The 20,364-nt window shown below is 38.0% G+C and overlaps 1 protein-coding gene across 1 annotated transcript in view; it reads left to right on the top strand.

Annotated features, from left to right (window-relative positions):
• Nucleotides 1-7,299: 7,299 nt before the first annotated feature.
• Nucleotides 7,300-20,364, top strand: part of TTC29 (tetratricopeptide repeat domain 29) — a 205,263-nt gene continuing 192,198 nt past the window's right edge. The window contains exon 1 of the mRNA XM_075750713.1: nucleotides 7,300-7,356. The gene's annotated coding sequence lies outside the window, so the exon portion shown is untranslated. The remainder of the gene's footprint in view (nucleotides 7,357-20,364) is intronic.

Genomic DNA, 20,364 nt, shown 5'->3' with positions numbered 1-20,364 from the left:
GGCTGTGTTTGAGTTAATATTATTATTTCTCTTCTTTTGAAAGAGCACCTGGAGACCCCATTTGTGATCAGGTCTCCACTGTGTATTATATATACACATAATGGCCTCTGGTATGCAGGAGGTCAGATGAGAAGGTGTTCTAGTCCCGTCTGGCCTTAGTCTATGAATAATAGAAGACATTTGCTGCCCAATGTTTACAATGAAAATAGAGCTGGCAGATGGTGAGGAAACATGGAGGTACTCTGAATTCCCACTTTATAGCTGGGTAACTGAGAAACTGATAAGCAACTTGCCCAGGGTCACAGAGAAAGTTGAGTTAGTATCAAGAACTAGATTGAACACCAAAGAAATGGTTTGGCCACAAGCCTGGGTTTTTTTCCTTTTCCTTTTTTTTTTTTTTTTTTTTTTCCAGTCTCTAGTAGTTAACAGACTGATCAGTATAGAGGCTGCATACCATCACCAGCTCCTCTTTAGTTCCTTTTGAGATAGTAATACTGCTATGAAGCAATCTTTACCTCTACCTAGAAGAGATGTACCAAGACCCAGTCTTTGAGTCTTTGGACTGACTGTAAAAGTACTGGAGCAGGACTTTGCAATTCCTTCTCTACGTGCTGAATGAGGGCAGGAAATAACCTCATGCTAAGCAACTATTTTCACTGTAAATAAGATGGATTCATAAGTGCGTTTAGCAAGCCAGATAAGCTTCCTCTAACAGTGATGGTTTAGGTGTATATTCACATCAGGGACTTGGGGTTCACCTAGGTGCCTGCCCTTTGGATTGCCTATCCAAATTTTTAATCTTTGCAAGTCCCTATTCAGCTGGACACTGGACTTGCCCAGTTTCTGTGTGCCTACATTCATTTACATTAGAAGTCCCTAGACATCTAAAGCTCTGTTCTGGACTATGATCTGAACTGCCTCAAATGAGACAGTACAGGAAAGATGCATCTCTAAAGATTCTCACTGCTCATAAAGTCAGGGTTTCTCTGCCTGTCCCAGCTACTGTGCTCTGTCTTCTGTTGTTTTTCTTAGACTAGGCTTTGCAAAATATAGGAGAGGGGGAAGCAAACACTGTTTTTTGTTCAGCTGCTCAGTGGTTGCGATATTTGCCAAGGAAAGCTGGGGTTTGGTCTGACTAAATGGGTTTAGACCTGTGTCCCAGAAGAACGCTCTAGTAGCTAAGCTATAGCTCTCTGGCTTGGGGCCATGCTCACTTCCCTTTATTTGCCACAAAATATGGAGGGTTTCCTGCTTGTTATGCTGGGCTTTTTTTGAATCTCATTTCAAAGCATCTGTGTTTCTCCACAGACCAGCATAGGGAACACAGCAGCATTTCACAGGGATGACCAAGTACCTCAGTACCTACAGTTGCAATGGCTTGCTCACTATCACGAACCTCATACGGGTAGCTTAACCTGCCCAAATTCAAAACTGTCTGACTGAAAACTAGTGGTCTCACTTTTGCTGATTTTTCTGAAGTTTCTTTCCTGAGCAGTGGAGAGAAATCGGCGAGCACTCTTAAAGACTTTGAAAGCATCAGAGAGAGCACAGAGGGGAGTGCTGATTTCCCACCGGCTTGTGCAGAGAATTTCCCGTGCCTTGGGTTCCAAAATGTTAACTGGAACCAATATGACCTTATACAAGGGAAGGCAGAAAAGAGGGATATTTGTTATTCTTCTACACAGGTGCAAATCTAGAAAAATCGACTAGAGATATGAGTGCTGTTGTTATAGCTGTACTAACCCCAATGTTTTTAGGTATTTCACGTTTTGTTCCTGTTGCAGAGGAAGAGAGCTGTTCCCATTTCAATTCCTAATCTTATGTGAAGCAAGTCTAATTCGTGCTTCACAGCAAAGATTTCTGATGTAGTGAGAAGTGAAAATGACAGTGAAATTTTCCAATATTTCCTCGTTTGCTTTGTCTGGACCTAATTGCATTTGTTACTGCCGGAATTCTATGCAGTCTCTACAACTGTTTTTCCTCCTGTGTACTTGGGATCTTTTTAATATATATTTCTCAAATCTCTTGGAATCTTGAAAAAGGGACAAAAGCTGAGATGCAGTTAGCAGGAGGTGGTTTAAGGTTAAAATTTGGTGTCCAAACACTGCATGTCCCAGACCATAGAAGTAACCAGGATAAAAACTTCTTTCACAGTTTCTATTAAAATGTATGTTCTCTCACATTTAAACCACATAAAAATCTCTTTGTGTCACAGTAGCAATGGAGCCGCAGTCAGGAACTCAAATGAACAAATACCTCAATTTGCAGTTTTAAGTAATCTGGTTTAGATAGGTTTTTTTCCCCCTGGATTGCTCTCAGCTGAAATGCAGGACTTATTTGCAAATCAGAAGCAAAATGAAAGCTTTTTGTTTGAGAAAGATGTGAAGAGTTGTTTTGCACAAACAAAAATGACTTTGTTTTCTCAGCCTGTGCACTCAACAGGTGCTAGTCTTAATGGATAACGTATTTTGGGTTTTATTATTTGTAAAGAAAATATTAATCTTGAAAAAAATTAAAATCTATGCGTAAATCCCCTTTCATTTTTCATACAAAGGTGAATAAGCATTGCACTAAGCTATTTGGAAGCATGTACGTAGAGGTTGCTTTATGTTGTTATCATGGAGGTTTGCATATATAACTGATTGCATGCTACATTAAGGATGTAGATAAAAACAAGAATAATTTGCAGAATACAAAGATATAACTGCAGTATGTACAGATTTACATATATATTTGATGCGTTAACTCCTGCTTACAACACGAGTGAGTCAACCATTGTGAAGCTGGCAATAGTTTGGAGCAACAATTTAAGTTCCACATACTGTTGTTCTTTGCTCCTGTGGAATGCCTTTGGGAAAATATTGTACATAATTCAACTGATTTGTTGTGTAGTTTCAGTTGGACCTAGTTAGTCTGTGCATCACTTATCCACACGCCTGGATGTCAAAGAAATGTGAGTGGCAGATTAGCATTCGATTAACCTTAACACTTTTTTTTTTTTTCAAAATACATCTTCATTCAAATAATGCTTAACTTATTTTGACTATGTATTTTTGCTTTCAAAAACTGGGATGCAATTCAGCACCAGGCAGTTTGAGGGGTGTTAATGGTTTTCAAGATTGTGTGATGTTGAGGTTTTCAAGATTGTCTGGTTGTTTTTAAACTGGTTAAAAAAAAAAAAAAGCACAGAAAAAAATACAGAAACATTATTGAGCATGTATTCTGTTTCCAGGAGAGGGAAAAAAAAGAGGAAATCTATTATTTAAGAAAGAAATACAGCCAGTGTGATAAAAGTGCCTTCCCACGTCTTCTGGCCAGGTGCTACGTGCATATAAATGTTTCACGTTAAGCTTTAAGATCAAGGAAGAGTCTGTGGGGAACCTTGTTTCCTGGAGATCTGCTTGCTAGAGTAGCTCCCAAGTACCGACTTCCCATTTTTTATTTGGTTATTAAGGATGAAAGGCTACATCATTTTCTGGAATAGCAGTTCCTTGCATGCCATTATCTTTGTCCACAGCTATGAAACATGCATTTCCATAGGTTCATGTGGATACTTAGCCTAACTCGGCTTAGCCACTATCACTGCTGCTTTATGTATGTTTAATTCAAAGGATCACCTTTATATCATATTGCAGAGTGAACAAAAGATATATGGTTTCGTTAGTTGAGAAACTGTCTTTTTTTAGATACAGCTGAGTATAATGGGTCTCCAGCCTACGTGATGCAGGGCACTCTCTGTTACTACTGAAAAGGAAACTCTGAAAGTCTCATTTTCTGACATGATTCACTCTGGGCTGTGTATGTATGTATATGCAGCCTTACATGTGCAAATAGTTAGTATGAAGTTTTGCACGCTATCAAATGTATACAGAACCAGTAGGAAAAAATGCGATTGAAATCCATATGTACTCAGTTTGCATCAGCAAATCATCCATAGGATTAGAAATTCCAGCACTTATTTATCACAGCTACCCTGCATAAATATCCCTTCCACAAAATCAAGGCTTTTTTTAAAAAAGGCTGGCAAGATTAACACAGATGTTTAAAATATCTATATAACAAGCTTAGTAAATCATTTTTGGCTTGGAAAAAATCCTACTTTAACTACTGTATTTTGTTATTTAGCTAATTTTTATATTTCTGGTAAATGCTATCAACATTAATGTTTCTGAAGTCCAAATAAAGCACTTGCATTAACCTTTTATTAAAAAAAAAGTAATAAACAATTTAAGCTAAAATTCTTGCCAAATATGATTACCAGTAGAAATGACAGAAGTTCTGCTCCGTCAAATGTAACATATCACTATAAGATGGTAAATGCTAATAGCCTTTATACAGAGGTATCAAGGAAAGCACAATAGAGGCAGCAATATAGAATGAAATAAAGTCCTGCAAAAATGAACAAAACCTGGTACTTTACCAAGGGTAAGAGTAAATATAGGTGGTGGTTTGGGGTTTGGTGGTTTTTTTTTTTCTTTTCTTAGGGATGAAGGATCCAACCTATAGATCTTTCTCTTCCTCTGACCTGCCTGCTTCTGTGTCTCACTCTTTAGTGTGTTTGAAGGTACTTCTGATTCATTAGCACGCCTGAAAACAGGTGTCACAGACTTGCTTCGGAAAAAGCTAATAATTGCAATCTACTGTCTGGAGAGTTTATGCTCATGCATTTTCTCTAACATGACACTCATATCAAATATAAACTTAACAAGGACTGATCTATGTTCTGTACTCTTCAGATGTTCTTACTGAATCTATTTCCTGCTGACTCTAGGGAAGAGTAATTGTGTTGCTCAAAACCAGACACGTGCTTGGTGTTGTGTAGACAAGGGAAACATTTTTGCCTATACCCAAGTTTTGTTTGTGAGACCAAGAAGCCCATGTATATATACCTATATTTATATATATAAAAAATACATGTCTGAATACATCTATATATATAACTCATACTTCTAACTCTTCTGATGTAGACATACAGATGTATAAATGCTACCATCTTTCTCCGAGAGATAAAAACTGATTTCTAATATAGGTACCCTTTTAAACAACAAGAACATGTTAAGTAAAGAAAGGAACATTCATGTGCAAGTAAACATAAATGGTAAAGCTGAAGTAATAATTTAAAATATTTTCTATTTTTACATTAAATTCACTTAACTTTGATTCCCCTTCTCGTTTGCTGTCTCCAAACCTTCCTGTGACTGTGATTTATCAATAGCTTCATAGAAAGGGTAATCCAATTTCTGAAAAATGGAAGACAACCTTTAGTTCTGTATAAATATGATTAAGAGGAATTTCCATGCATTTGTATGAAGGCATAAGAGGAGGAAAAGAGAGCAAGCACAACTCTTTATTGTCTTCACAACAAAAACAAGACTAAACCACAAGGCTTTGATAATTTGTTATCTGGTAGGGGTGTATATAATTTTGAAATGCTTTTGTGAGACTTTAAAAAAACCTGTTTACATCAGATAAAAAATTCTTTTTAGAACTTGGTCTTGCTTTACCTTTAACAGAATGCAACGTATATGGAGAAAACGTCGTCAACTTTTAAAGCAAAATTAGTGGTTTTGTTTAAGTTGCTGTTTAAAAAGTAACATCTGGAAAAGTTTCTTTGTGATTCCTAATTTCTGTGCTGGGAAATCTAAGACTTAGCCAGCTAAAATGTACTGACCATAACCAGCTTTACCAAACCTGTTCTGTTTCTCCATCCACTATAATTTATGCTACTTTCATAGAAAAGAAATAAGGGCTCCGCTAAGAAGTTGCCTTAGGATGGAAACAACAGGAAGGACTTCCAAGTAGTAGAAGATAAAGACGTGATTTCAGTTAGTTTAGAGGACAAACACAGAAAAAAGCATAGTAAGCAGGAGACTAATATTCTTGGCAGAGGGAGGAGATGGATAATTTGCATGGTCCATTGCCCTAGCAGCTCTTCGTTGCAATAGGTACTTCAGTTCAAATACTGTTGGGGTTTTTCTGGTTTTGGGTTATTGGGTTTTTTGTTTGGTTGGGTTTTGTTTTATTTTTTTTTTAGAATAGTTCAGTTAATGAGAGTTTCTGAGAACAGTCTATGAGTGAGAGTTCAAAGAATCAAGACCTTTTCTCAGAGATTTGTCAGACTTGGAAGTAAACATAATCCATCTGACGTGAACAGAAATTAACACTGTTATGCTTATGCTCCTAATTTGGCAAGACATTTGAGTATTTTCCTACATCTAAAGATGCATTTGAACACTAAATTGAGGAATACATATAAACTTGTGAGTATCTTCATCGAGAAGAATGATGCATTGTAAGAGTTCTGTTATCAAAGGGGCTTGAAGTCTCTGTTATCCTCCACTTCTGTGTATCTTGTTGGCTTTGTGTGGAAAGTCAGGGTGTCAGAACAGCTAGCTGTAATAAACATTTTCCTATCTTTCCTGTAGAGTATGGGGTACAGTTTCTGAGCATTTTAACCTGAAATATCTCTTTTGTGGGGACCTAAGATACTATATTCTGCCTCTGACACGTTATTTTGGTGCAGTAAGCGTTTTGTTTACTTCAACGCTCTGTTGTTTCATGGCCTGACGTGAACTGAATATCTGGTGGGCAATTCTGGTCGAGGCTTCCGTAATATGGCTGGCTGTGGTTACAGAGCAGTTGAACTGGTGACCAATGTGGAGGCCTATGTCCTTATGTTACACCTTTATATTTTTCCTTCCCTCCTCCATTTCTTCCGTTTTTTCAATGGGAAGTTTTTCTGTTCACTGTGGATATTTAACATTTTTCTTTTTTTTCCTCAGACTTCTGTTAAGATTAACAGATGCATCAAAGGGAAAGTAAATATTTTTATTTCTAGTACTTCCTTTTTATTACTAAACTCTTCTCCTCTTTTTTCTTGTTTCTGATCCTAGCTTTTGATTCCATCTTTTCTTTTTCTCCCATATTCTATCACCTAATCTTTATTTTCCTTCTCGACTTCTCTTCTTCTTTATTAATTTACCTTTAATTGTTCTTTTAATTGTAGGCACTGGGTTTTTTTCTTCCTCCAAAATACAAAATAGTTCTATTTCTCTTTTTCTGATTCATTCAAGCGTGAAAAAGAATTGGTTTTATTTTTTATTTTTTTAGGCTCAGTAATCCTTTGCCACTGTCAGGATTATAGAGGCATGAGGTGGAGCCCTGTAATCCTGAGAAAGGATATATAGTTTCTGGCGTTTGCCTACTCTGAGGAACAAGGACCTGCACTCAGGGGAAAAAAAAAAAATCTAAAGTGAAGAATCCTAGAGAAGCCCTCTTGAGAGCTGAAAACCACCCTTCCCTGATGTGAAAAACACGTCACTTACACTGTTTCGAACAAATCACAATTTCTGCAAGGTAAGGCTCGCTTATTGATAACGTAAGTGGTTTGGTCTGTTTGTAACTATGAATTTCAAAGCTGTGTACTGAAATGGAAAGTGAAGTTTTCAAAGCGGTGTGCCTGCATAGAAAGCATACTCCAAAATAGACGGAGCTTGACTTCAGTCTGCTATGTCTTCGTGCTTTCACTGCAAATCGAAGTGCTTGGTCATTAACACAGTGAGTCACAGTAATGTGTTATGATCTGATCTGGCATTTATAAAGAAATAGAGTGTCTAGCCTTGGATACCTCTCCTACAGGTCATTTGTCCTAGTGATAAAGAGAGTGCTTGCTCCCAAGAGAAAGCAAAGCCGCCCATTATGTCAGCTCACACCCTGGAAAAGGCTACTGATTTCAGTGCATCTATCTGTGATGTGCTCTCTAAACGGGGTCAGTGTTATAGCTGGGAGGAGGGAGCGGTTTCAGCCGTGAGTGAGTGCTCAGAGAAATGGTGTAACTGACTCTGTCAAAGACGAATATAAAATGTAGACAAGCTGGCTTGTTTTATATTCACTTTCTTAAAAAAACCAACATATGATGATTTGTTTTTTGGATCATTGATTTATATGTCAGACAGATGAAAAGCAAAATTTCTATGATGCCTTTATCATTATTCTGACAAGGACTGCTTTTAAGTTAAAGACTGATAAAGAATGCCAACTTTTGACATTACTAGAACAGCCCTATCAGCTTTAATTTTCTTTTGTTTTCTTGTTGTCAAAGAAAGGCTATTAGAGATAAATTATGATCTCAAACTGGTTAATGTAGTGACGTGCATTTTTTTTCCATAAATTGCCCTAGCAAGTTTATAAAGTACTATATAATCTCATTGAGAAACAAGCTACAGAAAGCAGAAATTGCAAATATCGAACATCATCAGTCTTCAGGCCAGAGGTTCTCAAATCGCTGGAAGACCACGAGTGAGCTGGCCGCAGCTGAACCGTTGTGTCCTATTGCACAGTTAAACGTACAAACCCCGTTGTTCTGTTTGTACTTCTGTGTGCACAGTCGTCTTAGCATGCTAGAGACCGCTAGAGTGTGCTCAGTTATAAGTCTGACAGGAAGCACGCATCGTGGTGCATAGGGAGTGTTCAAGGTTGCTGAAAGTTTATTTTTTCCACTAAATTAGGGAGCTAGTGCTCTTGTCATTATAGATCAAAGTTAATTGACCTCACACCATTAGCGTCAGTATAGTTACAGCACAGAGTTTGTACAAAAAGCTGGAGAAATTAAAACTGGGAAGTTTCATTTTGACTAGTCTGTGTGCGTACGCTGCAGTTTCACACTTCAGGTGAGGAGTAGCTGTGCAGATTATGAAGATTTCACGCGAAAGTTTGTTACCTCGGATCGCACTCAGGCTCCAATATATTCTGTTTCAAACCAGTCTTTACTCTTCTCCCTCTTTCTTCTCTTTTCTCTATTTTTCTTCTTTCTACCAATTTACTAGTTTGATGAATCGTCAGCCACAGTGTTTTCTATAAAACATAATTGACAGCTAATAATACTTTGCACCTTTTTAGCCTGGCATAGTTGATGTTTTCAAACATCTTTATAAACATTAGCAGAATCAAGCATCACCCAATCAAATGGGCCAGTATTATTTATGTATTTTGACAGATAAACTAAACTAGAAAAAGAAATCAGCTTCCTTGCGACCACAAGACTGTGGAAAAGACAAGAACATGTATCTTCTGACATCTATTCCTATGTTAAACTATGCAATTTTTTTTCCAAATAAGTGTATGATTATCATTATGATTAAAGTGTTATGGTTAACATTCTTTTGGGAATAGATAACATGACTTTATATTTATACTAGAAGCTTTCAAGTGTAATGTATCATCCTGAGTATGTTATAATAGGACTGACACAAACGGAGAGTGCACTTAAAAAAAATCCTCCCTGCAGCTCAGCTGGATGTTAGCACAGTTATATAAGGCAATATGTGAAGTGAGAGAGAGAAACAAAGAATTGGAGAGAGGTGAGAAGATGCTGATAAAATCAGCAGAAAATATAGAGAATGACAGAAAAAAAAAAAAAAGGAAGAAAAAATGGGAAGAAAGAGGAGTCAGGCTGGATTTATTCATACCCAGGACTAAATTGTTTATTATAGATATTTTGCACAGGATGTAATAATTAGACATTCTTTAGTAAAATAAGCATTTAGAACATAGAATCACACAACTTTGAAATAGAAATAAAAATCATGTTTCCTGTCACATTATGTAAAGACTTTGCTGTCAGTCCTGTCTATTTTTAAGGCATAATGGTAAGGGAATAGAAATACTCTGTATCTTTCATTATCACGATGCAATAATGTCATGTATCAGTGTGCATCATACCTGTTATATATCTGTGTGTTATCGGTGAATAGAAAATATTTGGAGAGAAAATTCTTAATTTGCCAGTGAATAATAACATCTCTGTAGAAGGACAGAGCCCCAAAATAACAATACCATGCAGAGAGTTATTGTAAATTAAATCACACCTCCCCTTTTTTTTTTCCTTGTAGTGTATGTGTTTGCAGTATCCTCTTTCAAGACTTTGGTATCACAGAATAACTGTTAGTGTTTAGTCACTTTCTGCACCACTGATTCCATCTGCTGGGGATTCAATTGATTTTTCACATCTCAGCATAAGAAGGCCCAGACTGTGCCCTGTTGCCTGTGAGTGTGTGGTGGCACCAGCAGTAAGGGATGTCAAGGCAAATGCTTTTTAGGACAAGAGCAATGATGATGGAAATACCACAGAGAGCTTTAAGGTTTCATGAAACTGCAGACATCTTCTTATCTGAGCTGTTCAAAATGTGGACTTCATATGGCAAGAGGATTTGTCTTGTAGGATCTTGATGGCTTATTAATGTTTAAAAAAAAACAAAGGTGTGTTACTGCTCCTTGGTTTGAAGCAACATTTATTTCCTTTTACATTTGGATTTAATCCTCAACTCTTGAAGCATGAAATTAATTCATATTATTTTCCTAATCCTATTAAAAAATACTCCTGGGAAGTGTCTCTCTCCTGGGAAGAGCAGAACGTTAGGGATAGATGTGGGAACAAGGAGATTGGTTGAGATTTTACCTTCTTAATGTATTGTGCCACTAGGCAGTATATTTATATTAACTGCATTTAATTGCTGTCAGGGCACTTAAAACTTCTGAACAGACTGAGAAGAATAAGAGATTCTCCCTGGGCCCTTGCTGCTCTCTTTTGTACCTCTCCAATCTAAGACTAAGACACAAAGAAGTGTCCATAGAAAAACTGGACATTTTAATACTGTAACTTTTCCTAAATTTATTTTCCAATGAAGGCAGGTCCCAGATATTCTTGGAAGTGAATGAAGGTAGATTTATTTTTTTTTTTTTTTTTTTTTTTACCAGTCAGTGAATTAGCAGCAAATAATGATGTGTTATGCTTAGTTTCACTGAACAGCAAGATCTAGAGGGGCTGGACATAAAAACTAAACTTAGAGCAGATTCAATTTTATCCAATTCTCTTTCTGAGAAAAGTAAAAGATAAATCTGTACTTCTGAGACCTCAGAAAGGCAAACTGAAAAACTGAGGATATTTAGTGAGCACTGGGAAGCTTACATATTTGAACGTGGAGGAGGCATATAATAAGTTTGAATGAAAAAAGTTTTAGCAGCAAGCAAGATGATACTAGTAGGAAGGAGTATAGATCTCCCTGGAATGATATTCATCTTAAACTGTGTGTTAAAAGTAAGAAGAGAATCCATAAGGAATGCAAAAGGGGATTGATTAGGAGGAAGAATTATGCCCTGGAGGTTAAAAGATACAGAACTGAAGCAAGAATGGCCAAAAGCTGTGTTAAACCAGACTTTACTATTCATTTCAGTTCCCTGCAGAGCTCTTCAGCTTTGCAAACAAAAATTGAACAAGGAGGAAAAATTCTCCTCCTATGTCTTTTCCAAGGAGCATGCACACACTAAGTAGAAGGATGTGCGATGGCTTTAAACAACTGATCAGGAAAACCCAGCTCGTACACCTGAGAGCACATTCCTTGTTACTGAGAAGTGCTGAAAGAGGAGTTACAGTCCTGCTACTTCATCGTGCTTTCTCCCTCTGCCAAAATCTGCATTGTAATATGTTTTGTAAGAACCTCGTCAGGGGGCTTGTTTTGTTTGCTAGTAGAGCATCAATAAGCAAAGTTTAACACAAGCCCTCTGGCTTGCCATTCAGAGAGCTAGGCTAAACGGAACTTGTATGTGGCATTACACTTAGTGCCATGGCAGAGAGGAAAAATCTCTCAGAAAAAGGTGAGACGAGAGGAGACTCATGTCTATAGGACTCCTGCCTCTTTTACTGTCCCATTTGGAAGGCATGTAATAAATTCAGGGGGAAGTTACAGGACAAAAAAGAAAAGTAAATGGTCTCAGAGTCAGTGAAGATGAGTTTACTTCCATAGAATTCATTTTAATCTCAGTGTCATTAAGAAAATTAGTGGTCACTTTCTGACTTTAATCTCTCTGGTTTTTAGTTCCCCATCTATAACATGGGAAGAGTAATTTTTCTCCTGGTGGAGGCCGTGTATGTGAAAATACATTGTGTGCTCGCCGTAAAGCAGGATGAAACTGGTGACACAGAAATCAATCGTTTTATTGTCAGTGCAGGAATGTGGAGTGTGTGAGAACAAGGTTTGGAATGATGCATTCGCTGAACAGTATTTAATATGTAAATGTTTGTTGAGTGTGAGGCAGTGATTTTGTAGGGAGGAAAAAAAGACAAGCAATAATAATGTTTAAGGTTGTACTATATTGGCGTTTCATGGAGAAACTGAAGGCTGTATGAATAACCTTAAGACCAGCGTTTTCTTTGTTTTTTAAGTACTTTTGTCAGTTTGTGAGTGATTGACTTGGCAATCTTTATATACTCCAGACTTATTTTAGTGTATCGTATATATCTGCGCATATGGAGAGAGATAGAGTTGTATTATGTATGTATATACCAGAAAAAATACCGTTAGGATAGGATTAGCCTTGTGTTATAGTCTCTTACCCAAACAGGTATGGCTCAACCGACGAGCTCTCTGCCAGTGAAATAATCACAGTATGCAAGCAAAGAAACCATTCACAGGCTGAGATTAACATTGTGCCTAAAGCAAGAAAATTACGTATGGAACATCAAAAGTCATGAATGTCCTAGAAATGAATGCTACTGGGATCAGCAGGTTACTGACAGTTTAGGACTTGGGTTTCTCTCCTGCCACAAAATCCTGCAGGACTACCCAGCAAGAGTTCCACACTGAGATGAGATTGCTGCGTGAGGAAACGCGTGCCCACCCCTACACTCGCTTGTTCGTAGACAAACATCTTTGTGAGGCCGTGCAGTAAGGAGGCTGATGGGTAGACTTGGTTGTTGACCTTTAACAGCATTTCACTGCTAAAATTCCTAATTGCTGTTTCAAGGAGAGAAGTTTAAGACTGAAATACTCTGGTTTACGTACACTCATACTGCTCCGTGCATCGCATCGGCGTGCAACAGTACCGTTCCTTCCACCAAGGACTGGGGAGCAAAAGTCACTCAAACTAAAGTCAGGCTTTACTCAGAGTTTCACTGGACTCAATGTAAAATTGTTTAAGTGAAGCCTGGGGGTGCCAGATGGTACCCTTGGGGCGCGGGGTGGTATTCGTATCCACAGGGGCCTTCTGAGTGTGAGTCTCTGGATGTGGGCAGAGATAATGTTATTGCAATTACACTAAGATGTCAATAAAAACTTTGCCAATGAAAGTATTCATTTAACATTTCAATCTTTATTTTATGCTATAATATTCAAATAAGCATTTTGTAAATTCTAGTTGAGGGAAAACAGTAAAGTTAATAGGCTGCAGGCTTTGATAAACAATGACCCAAAAGAGAAGCTTCCACTATTTATATTACATATTATTTCTATAGCATTGTACAAAAATATCTTCATGTTTGCCTTGTACACTCTGCTGGGTGTATACCTCAACTTTACAGCGTGATTGTAAACTCTTTCAGGGAAGACACAGCACTTCGGCAGCTCACTGGCTTCTGTGATATAAGTGCAGTTTCTTCTGCGCTGGTTCTTTTGTCTGTAATGTAGCTTTTGTTGCTCATCTAAAAGGAATAGTGGATTAAAGTGAAATAAAACTATAAAACGTGCTTTGTAAACAGTATTATTTCAGCAATACTGCTCATAATGTTAAAGTACAGAGTTAGGGGTTTGTTTTTCTTTGTTTCTTTTTTCTTTTTTTTTTTTAACACAAATGATGAGCTTTTGAAATGATCATGCAAATATCATAGACATTCCAGTACATCTGCAGTTCAGCCCTTCCTCCTGTTCCTCTGAGATTCATATAAAATTTGACTGGGTTTTTTCCCCTTTATTTTCTACCTTTAAATATTGTAAATCAAACAGTCAACACATTCAAAACATATCAGTTCTTTGAATCCTTCGGGAAGACTCCCTACTGTGCTCTCTGAATTTTTAAGCTTTTCAGCATCTCATATGACAAGTATGTTTTCTTCCAGTGGACACGTGCAATGCAGAGCCTGACAGCTTTTTCCCAACTCTGTCGCTCAGAACGAAAGTCAGCATTGCTGCATCGACTTCTTTTTGATAGCTGGAAGTGTTCAGGTCTTTCTCAATGAATCCTGTAACCATAATTCTTGCACTGGAAGAATAAATATAAATTATGGTAGCCCCTTGGTTAATCTTTCCTCTTGTTCAGCTTAGCTTGCAGGCTGGAGACACCAAGGTAGCATGGGGTTTTTTTCAGTCTTGCTCTACGTGCTCCCTCTAGTGATCCAACCACGTAAAACATTTCCTTCTGAGGGGGGAGAGCTGGAATTTCCCAGGTGGCTCACAAACCGTCTAATGAAGTGTGTAGCACAACCATTTCATTACAACATATTGTGTACTTTTGCCTTTAATAACTGCATTCCTCATCCAAGAAGTCTCTGTAGCTTTCAAAAATGAATTACAGTGGTATTATTTTTCTCAGAATATATTTTTCCATGACAAGAATAGCACTTTCCTAAACTATTGTATTTATTAGCAACCTGTTACCCTCTGACACTACTGTCATTTTCATCAGCCTTGATAAAGTGAGTATCATTTAAAATCTCTTTAAAAATTATTAAACCAGTTTTATTTTATTGTTTGGTTTTTTTTCAGTTGTGTTCAAAGCAAGAAAATAAGTCCGTAAAAAATTAGAATTTTTATTCTGATTTTATGGCAGTAAAAAAATCAGACTAGCCTGAGGGTGAAATACTTTTCCATGGTGGGACAGAGGAATTGTACTGTCCTGATGAAGAACAGCCCGACTTAGGTGTTCTCCATCTTCAAGCCAAAGTATGAAGCTCAGTGCTCCTATTCCTAGGTGGCTACTGCTTCAGCTTCAGGAAGAACTGCTGCTCTTCCTGACCATTTAGAGGCACTGAATCTGTAGAAAGAGGCCCATGCACAATTTTTTGCTGCTTTGCTGCTGCTTTGCTCCTTCATTGTTTTTTGCCCATGCCTATTGCCTGCTGCATTTTCTCTGTTCACTGAGGATGTGAAGATATATATCAAGATGCTGTATAGGTAGGGCAGAAGATCTTGTGCTTACTTTCTACATGACAGGTGAATTTTACCCTGTTAGAGGGATATAATGATGGCAATAATAATAATAATAATAATAATATCAAAATAATAATAAAAAGACCATAATTAATACATTGAATCCCTGTACCTTACAGTACATCTGCTTAAATAATCATTCTTAACTTAAGTTTTTGACAACGGCATAGTTACTGGTGGACAGAGCTGCAAATTAGTTACCACTGGCATCTCCTAGCTAGGCTGAGGAATTACGAGGCAACGAGATTGAGCTGCCTTTTGATCCAGAAGTCGTCCTTCTGAAATATGCTCTTACATCTTTGGAGAAATCATGTGTGACCTAGTTGCTCTGGACAGGGATAGGATGCAAACTCCTTCCAAAGAGATCCTTTCAGCATGGATGTTCAATCCCCTGTAATAAATAAGTGTCATTACGAAAGGTTTCATCCATTGTGTAATCAAAAGGAGCTAGAAGAGTTGTGATTGAAATAATTTCATTTCTCATACATTTGCATAAAACTACTAGAACAATTTTTTTTTTTTTTTTTTTTTTTTTTTTTTAAAAACTGTGGCTTTATTCCCTATATCAGAATTCTGTCCTTGGAGCATCACAGAATTGGGTTTCACGTTCAGTTCTTGACAGATATTTGAAAGGGGCACTTCTGTTGTAATCACAGCAGCAGCTGCAGCTACAGCTCAGCTTCCCTTGTTTACAGTGTGAATGTCATCCTCTTCATTACAGCCAAATTCTGCCCTTTTTGGACAAACTTTAGCTCCCCATGAACTTCAGCAAATGCTGAGACTGTGTACAGCAGCCCCCAGACATGTGCCAGTGTCAACATTTTAATAAGCGTCTGTTTATTCACAAAGTCCAGTGTACAAACAGCATCCGGTTCTTCTGGTGCTGGTTCAATATTTCTCAAATCGATGGGTACAAGCCCAGGCCCTTAATTTGCCAGGAACCAGGGCATTTAAATGAACTATGCTTGGACAGCAGATTGGATAGCTGCTTGCATGGAGTTTTGCTTGATGTACACAATATCTCTGATAGGTCCCAGAGGTATTAAATCTAATGTGCATGTGTGATTAATCTGTGCATGCACAGTGAATCTTACTGGCCCAGGGGAAAAAAAAAAAGTGATATGTAATTATTTCATTAGCAACTAGCAATATTGAAACCATCTATAGTAAAAGCAATCTGCAATTAGCCTGACAGCAAACTTTGTCCATTGCTATTGTACATTAATATTTCCATATTTTCTGCTAAAGTCTCTCTCAAGTCATTCCTGTAGTTGAAGGAAGAAAAAAATCTTAGAAAATTTCCGATTATAAGTCCTTGATTCTTTATGTCAAGCCAATAGCAAATGAGAGAAAGAAAACTCTGTAGACTGGCTTCCTTGTGCAAGCTAGAGACAAAGGGGGTATGAGACCACTGGAGGATTCCAGGTCTACCAAAAAATACGTAGTTGCTGAGTGGATTGTTCACATCAGCTAGATATAAGTATCTCTAGAGATGAATAGGCGAAAACTGCAGGAAACAGCTTCTCCTCATGCACAGATGGAAGCAAAAGGGCTGAAAGAGTTTTCTGTAAACTTTTAACAAAGATGACAGTGTAGGTAAGATCTGTTCATATTAAGATTTTCTAACCCTTTGCTTGAGTGCTTCGTAAAAAACAAAAACCCCGAACACACACACACACACAACGCACCACCCCAAAAAAATAAAAAAAATGTTTTGTGGATATCAAATAGAACCAGCCCAGCAAACAAGAAAGCTGCACTGCAGAAATCCACTGAAGGCTGTGGGATTCACCAAGGGGTGATGGAGTGGAAACCTGATCCAAAGGAAGACTTACCAGCAGAACTGAAACAGATCTGAGCGTATCTTCCCTATAATCATGACACCGCTATTCAAGGGTACATTTTTTCTTCTTCTTTTTTTTTTTTCTGCCCAAAATGGAATTATATCTTCGTTTTCCCTTTCCCTTAAATTGGGCAATAGCTACTTTGTCCACACTGCTGTTTGATCCAGGCAGCAGTTTGATATTTTTTACTCTGTTTTTAGCATCATGAATGTTTTGCTGAAAGTAGTTGCCCCTCCTCTGCAAAACACAAGGTAACTAATACTGAATCTTCTTCCCTCATTTATGAGCTGAGGCCAGAGTTTTAGTGGAAGTTGAACTTGTTGAGAATGCAAAGCCAATGCTTCCACATATTTTAAGTAAGATAAAGGCAAATTTCTGTTTTAATGTAATGCCTCCAGCCCTCCTCCCAAAACCAGCAAAGAAAAACACAACAGAGGCGGTTGATCTTAAGAGTCACATCAGTCAAATGGTGCTCCAAAGCAAGGGAGCAGCTCAAATACAATTTTAGCACCTCTGTCTTTCAGAACTCAGTTGGATGTAATGTCTACATCAAGGAACTGACAGAATGAAGCTAACTGGTGTGAAAAAACCCCACTCCTTCTGAAGAAGCTTCTAAATACCAGTTGTCTAAATCTATTGATAAGCAGGGATGCATTATTAATGAAGCCTCCAGCCTGCCTAGTGCTGCTCAGATGGTTCAAGCATTTAGCAGGAAATATTTCTGTGAAGTGCTGCACGGAATAATGACAGTGTCTGTCTTAAATCGAACAAATGACTGTAGCAAGCTCTGGGGAGGCTCAGAGCAAGCAGATGCTTTCCAAGTGAAAGGCAGTGGGGTACCACCTGCTGTAGGCAGGCAGGCAGGAACAGTCCACTAAATATTGACTTGTTAATAATTCAAGACAACAGGAACCCCTAGCTCTTCAAGCATGGCACTGCCCCTTCATCATGTGGCTTTTCATCACCCTAATGAGCTACTTGAAGAATCAGACACTGAAATGTCTTGCAGATATTCCCCAAAGACTAGGACTCAAGCTGCCGTAATTCTGAATAAGTTGGCGGCGGTACACAAAATCAAGAGAATTTTAAAAATAGCAGGATCAGTGCTTTAGATAATATTGCTGTTTGTTACATGTTGCTGAGTAGTAACTCAGTCTGCAGTGTGTACGGTTCCCGGAGCAGAATGCCTGTCTTTTATGATATTTTGATTGCTAAAAATAATTTACATTCCAGTTTATTACTGGCGTATTGATAGTTTTATTTGCAACAAGAGAAAGAGCGCTGTGAAAATCTACAAGAGATTACTTGCAACTGGAATTCTCAATTAAATACTTTCTAAAAAGGATTTTGCTTTTGTGATGAGTATGTGTTTGGGACCTTCCACAATTTGTACCTTCTTCATGGATGTTAAATCAGCATTTGCAAATGAATACTCTTCAACTGAAATAACTGAAATTGAATAGCCTGTTCACAATGAATAACCCTTCAACAGTTAGCAGAGCTTCTACTCAGACTTTATTGGCTTCCTGGTCTACTATCAACAACAGCAGTTTGCCCTGCTTGAACACTGCAGCTTTATGATGAAATGCAGGAGCTCCTGTATTAGTAGGATATATCCTAGTGATTGTTGCCGTTGCTTCTCTTTCAAGATGCAACCTTAACAGAACCTTCTCTTTCATTCCCCATTTTTTAAGATGTTTTTCTTCCCCAAATATATATTTTTTCATTTATTTTGGAATGATCAAGTAATATTTTATTGTGAGATGTTTCTTGTTTGCATGATTTTCTCAGCTGACAAAGTTAAGTTATCACTCAGCTACCGGGCTTCTTTGCAAACTTCACAGGGCATTTTGCTGCACTTAATCAAGCTGACCAGGCTTCACTCTGTGAACAGTCTTAATAATTCCAAATGGAATTTAATAGACTGTTCATAAAACAAGTGATTATCTATACTTAAAATTACGGCAAATTCATTAGTGTTGCTATGAAGAGAGTGCTTCCTCCATGCCACAGTGAGTGAAAGTGTCTTGTGACTTTCCAGCACTGAGCACAAAGCTTTATTTAAAAGAGCAGCGAGTGTGTGTGACTTTCTCTGCTGAACTTTTGAGCTTCTGCTTACAGCCTTTCAAGTTTTTGGTCATCTGTATGCATTAATAGTGCTCAGATGTGTCAGGACTTAGAAAATGACCTGGGTCCCTTACTGAGCTAACTGAAGTTGCCCCCACACTTCCACAAACTTTATCCTTTTTTCTGTCATTTGTGTCATTAGAACATCTTGGTAATCTATACTTCTATAATCAGTGGTGGCTGGTCTTATTGGACCAGCTGGAAGTGATATGCATAAAATCACTCTGTAAAGAAACCCTAGGAATTTAAAACTGCAAACTCCAGTCTTTTCCCGGGTATTGTTTGTTTTTTCTTGAGAAGGTCAGCAGGATAGAAAATATCTTCTAATTTCTTTGTAGGATGGGAATACGTGGTGTTTATTACAAGTAAAACTAACTGTGTCTTTAACGCATTTACCTTTGCCTAGGACACTATTTTATATTGTGGCTGTAGTAGTTTGTTTGCAGCATTTGTATTGTTCTTTTAGATTCTCTTCTCTGCTTCTCAGCTGCAGCTGTTGCAGAAAAAACTGTGTTAATGTCCGCGCATCATAAATGATATAGGGAGATGAGAGAAGGCTACTCTGCAAAAGCAAATTTGCCAAAACAGCTAGAGATTGTGGCAAAGCTCTTCTGAGATGCTGAGTCGATAGATGTCTTCAGCACCACTGATCCAGTTACTGCTGGCAAAGCCTCACCCCCAGCTCTTTCACAGTTACACCACTGGTTGGCCTGCATTGTTTCCCTGACTTGCTCAGCATCCCTCCCTGAGTGAGGACAACGGTGTTAGCAGTACAGCTCTATTCTCCCTACATATATGCAGCTGTCATTGTGACACTGAGGCAAACATTACCCTTTCTGCTTCCCCCAAAATACATTTGCTTCCACTACACAGAACTGATGTTCTTTGCATGCAAGGTAGAAGCAATATGAGCTTTTACTGAATTTTTTTTTTTTTGCTCAGACAAAACCCTGATTTATGATAGATTGGTTGTCTGGTCAGACATTATTGCTAGAGAATATAATTTCTTTTGCAGCTTAAAAATCTCCTTATCCTGATTGCTAGAAGATAGTTCATTAACATTTCCTCATAGCTTTTAATTTGTTGACTACAAGAGGTTTGGGCCAGTCCTTAATGTTGTTTGGTGAGGAAAAGCAAAGAGGTAGATGATCCTTGATTATGCAGTCTGTCCCTCTAGTGAGTGGCTTTGTGCACAGTGAGGAGTTTGAGTATGAACACAATTGTACCTGTAGTAGTGTAAGAATCAGCCTGTCTCGGTACATGAAGAGTGGGCTTTTGTGGCTGAACTAGGATGCTTATGTCATCTGAAGTTGTCCTTTCCAAACTGCCTTAACTGCCTTATCTCATAGTGCACTTTCATACAAATTAGTTCTGGGGTAAACTTGAAATGCATTGGCCTGCCACAGTGTCCTAGA

Source organism: Balearica regulorum, chromosome 4 (assembly GCF_011004875.1).
Source record: "Balearica regulorum gibbericeps isolate bBalReg1 chromosome 4, bBalReg1.pri, whole genome shotgun sequence".
Lineage (NCBI taxonomy): Eukaryota > Metazoa > Chordata > Aves > Gruiformes > Gruidae > Balearica > Balearica regulorum.
This window is presented reverse-complemented; position numbering and strand designations above follow the sequence as displayed.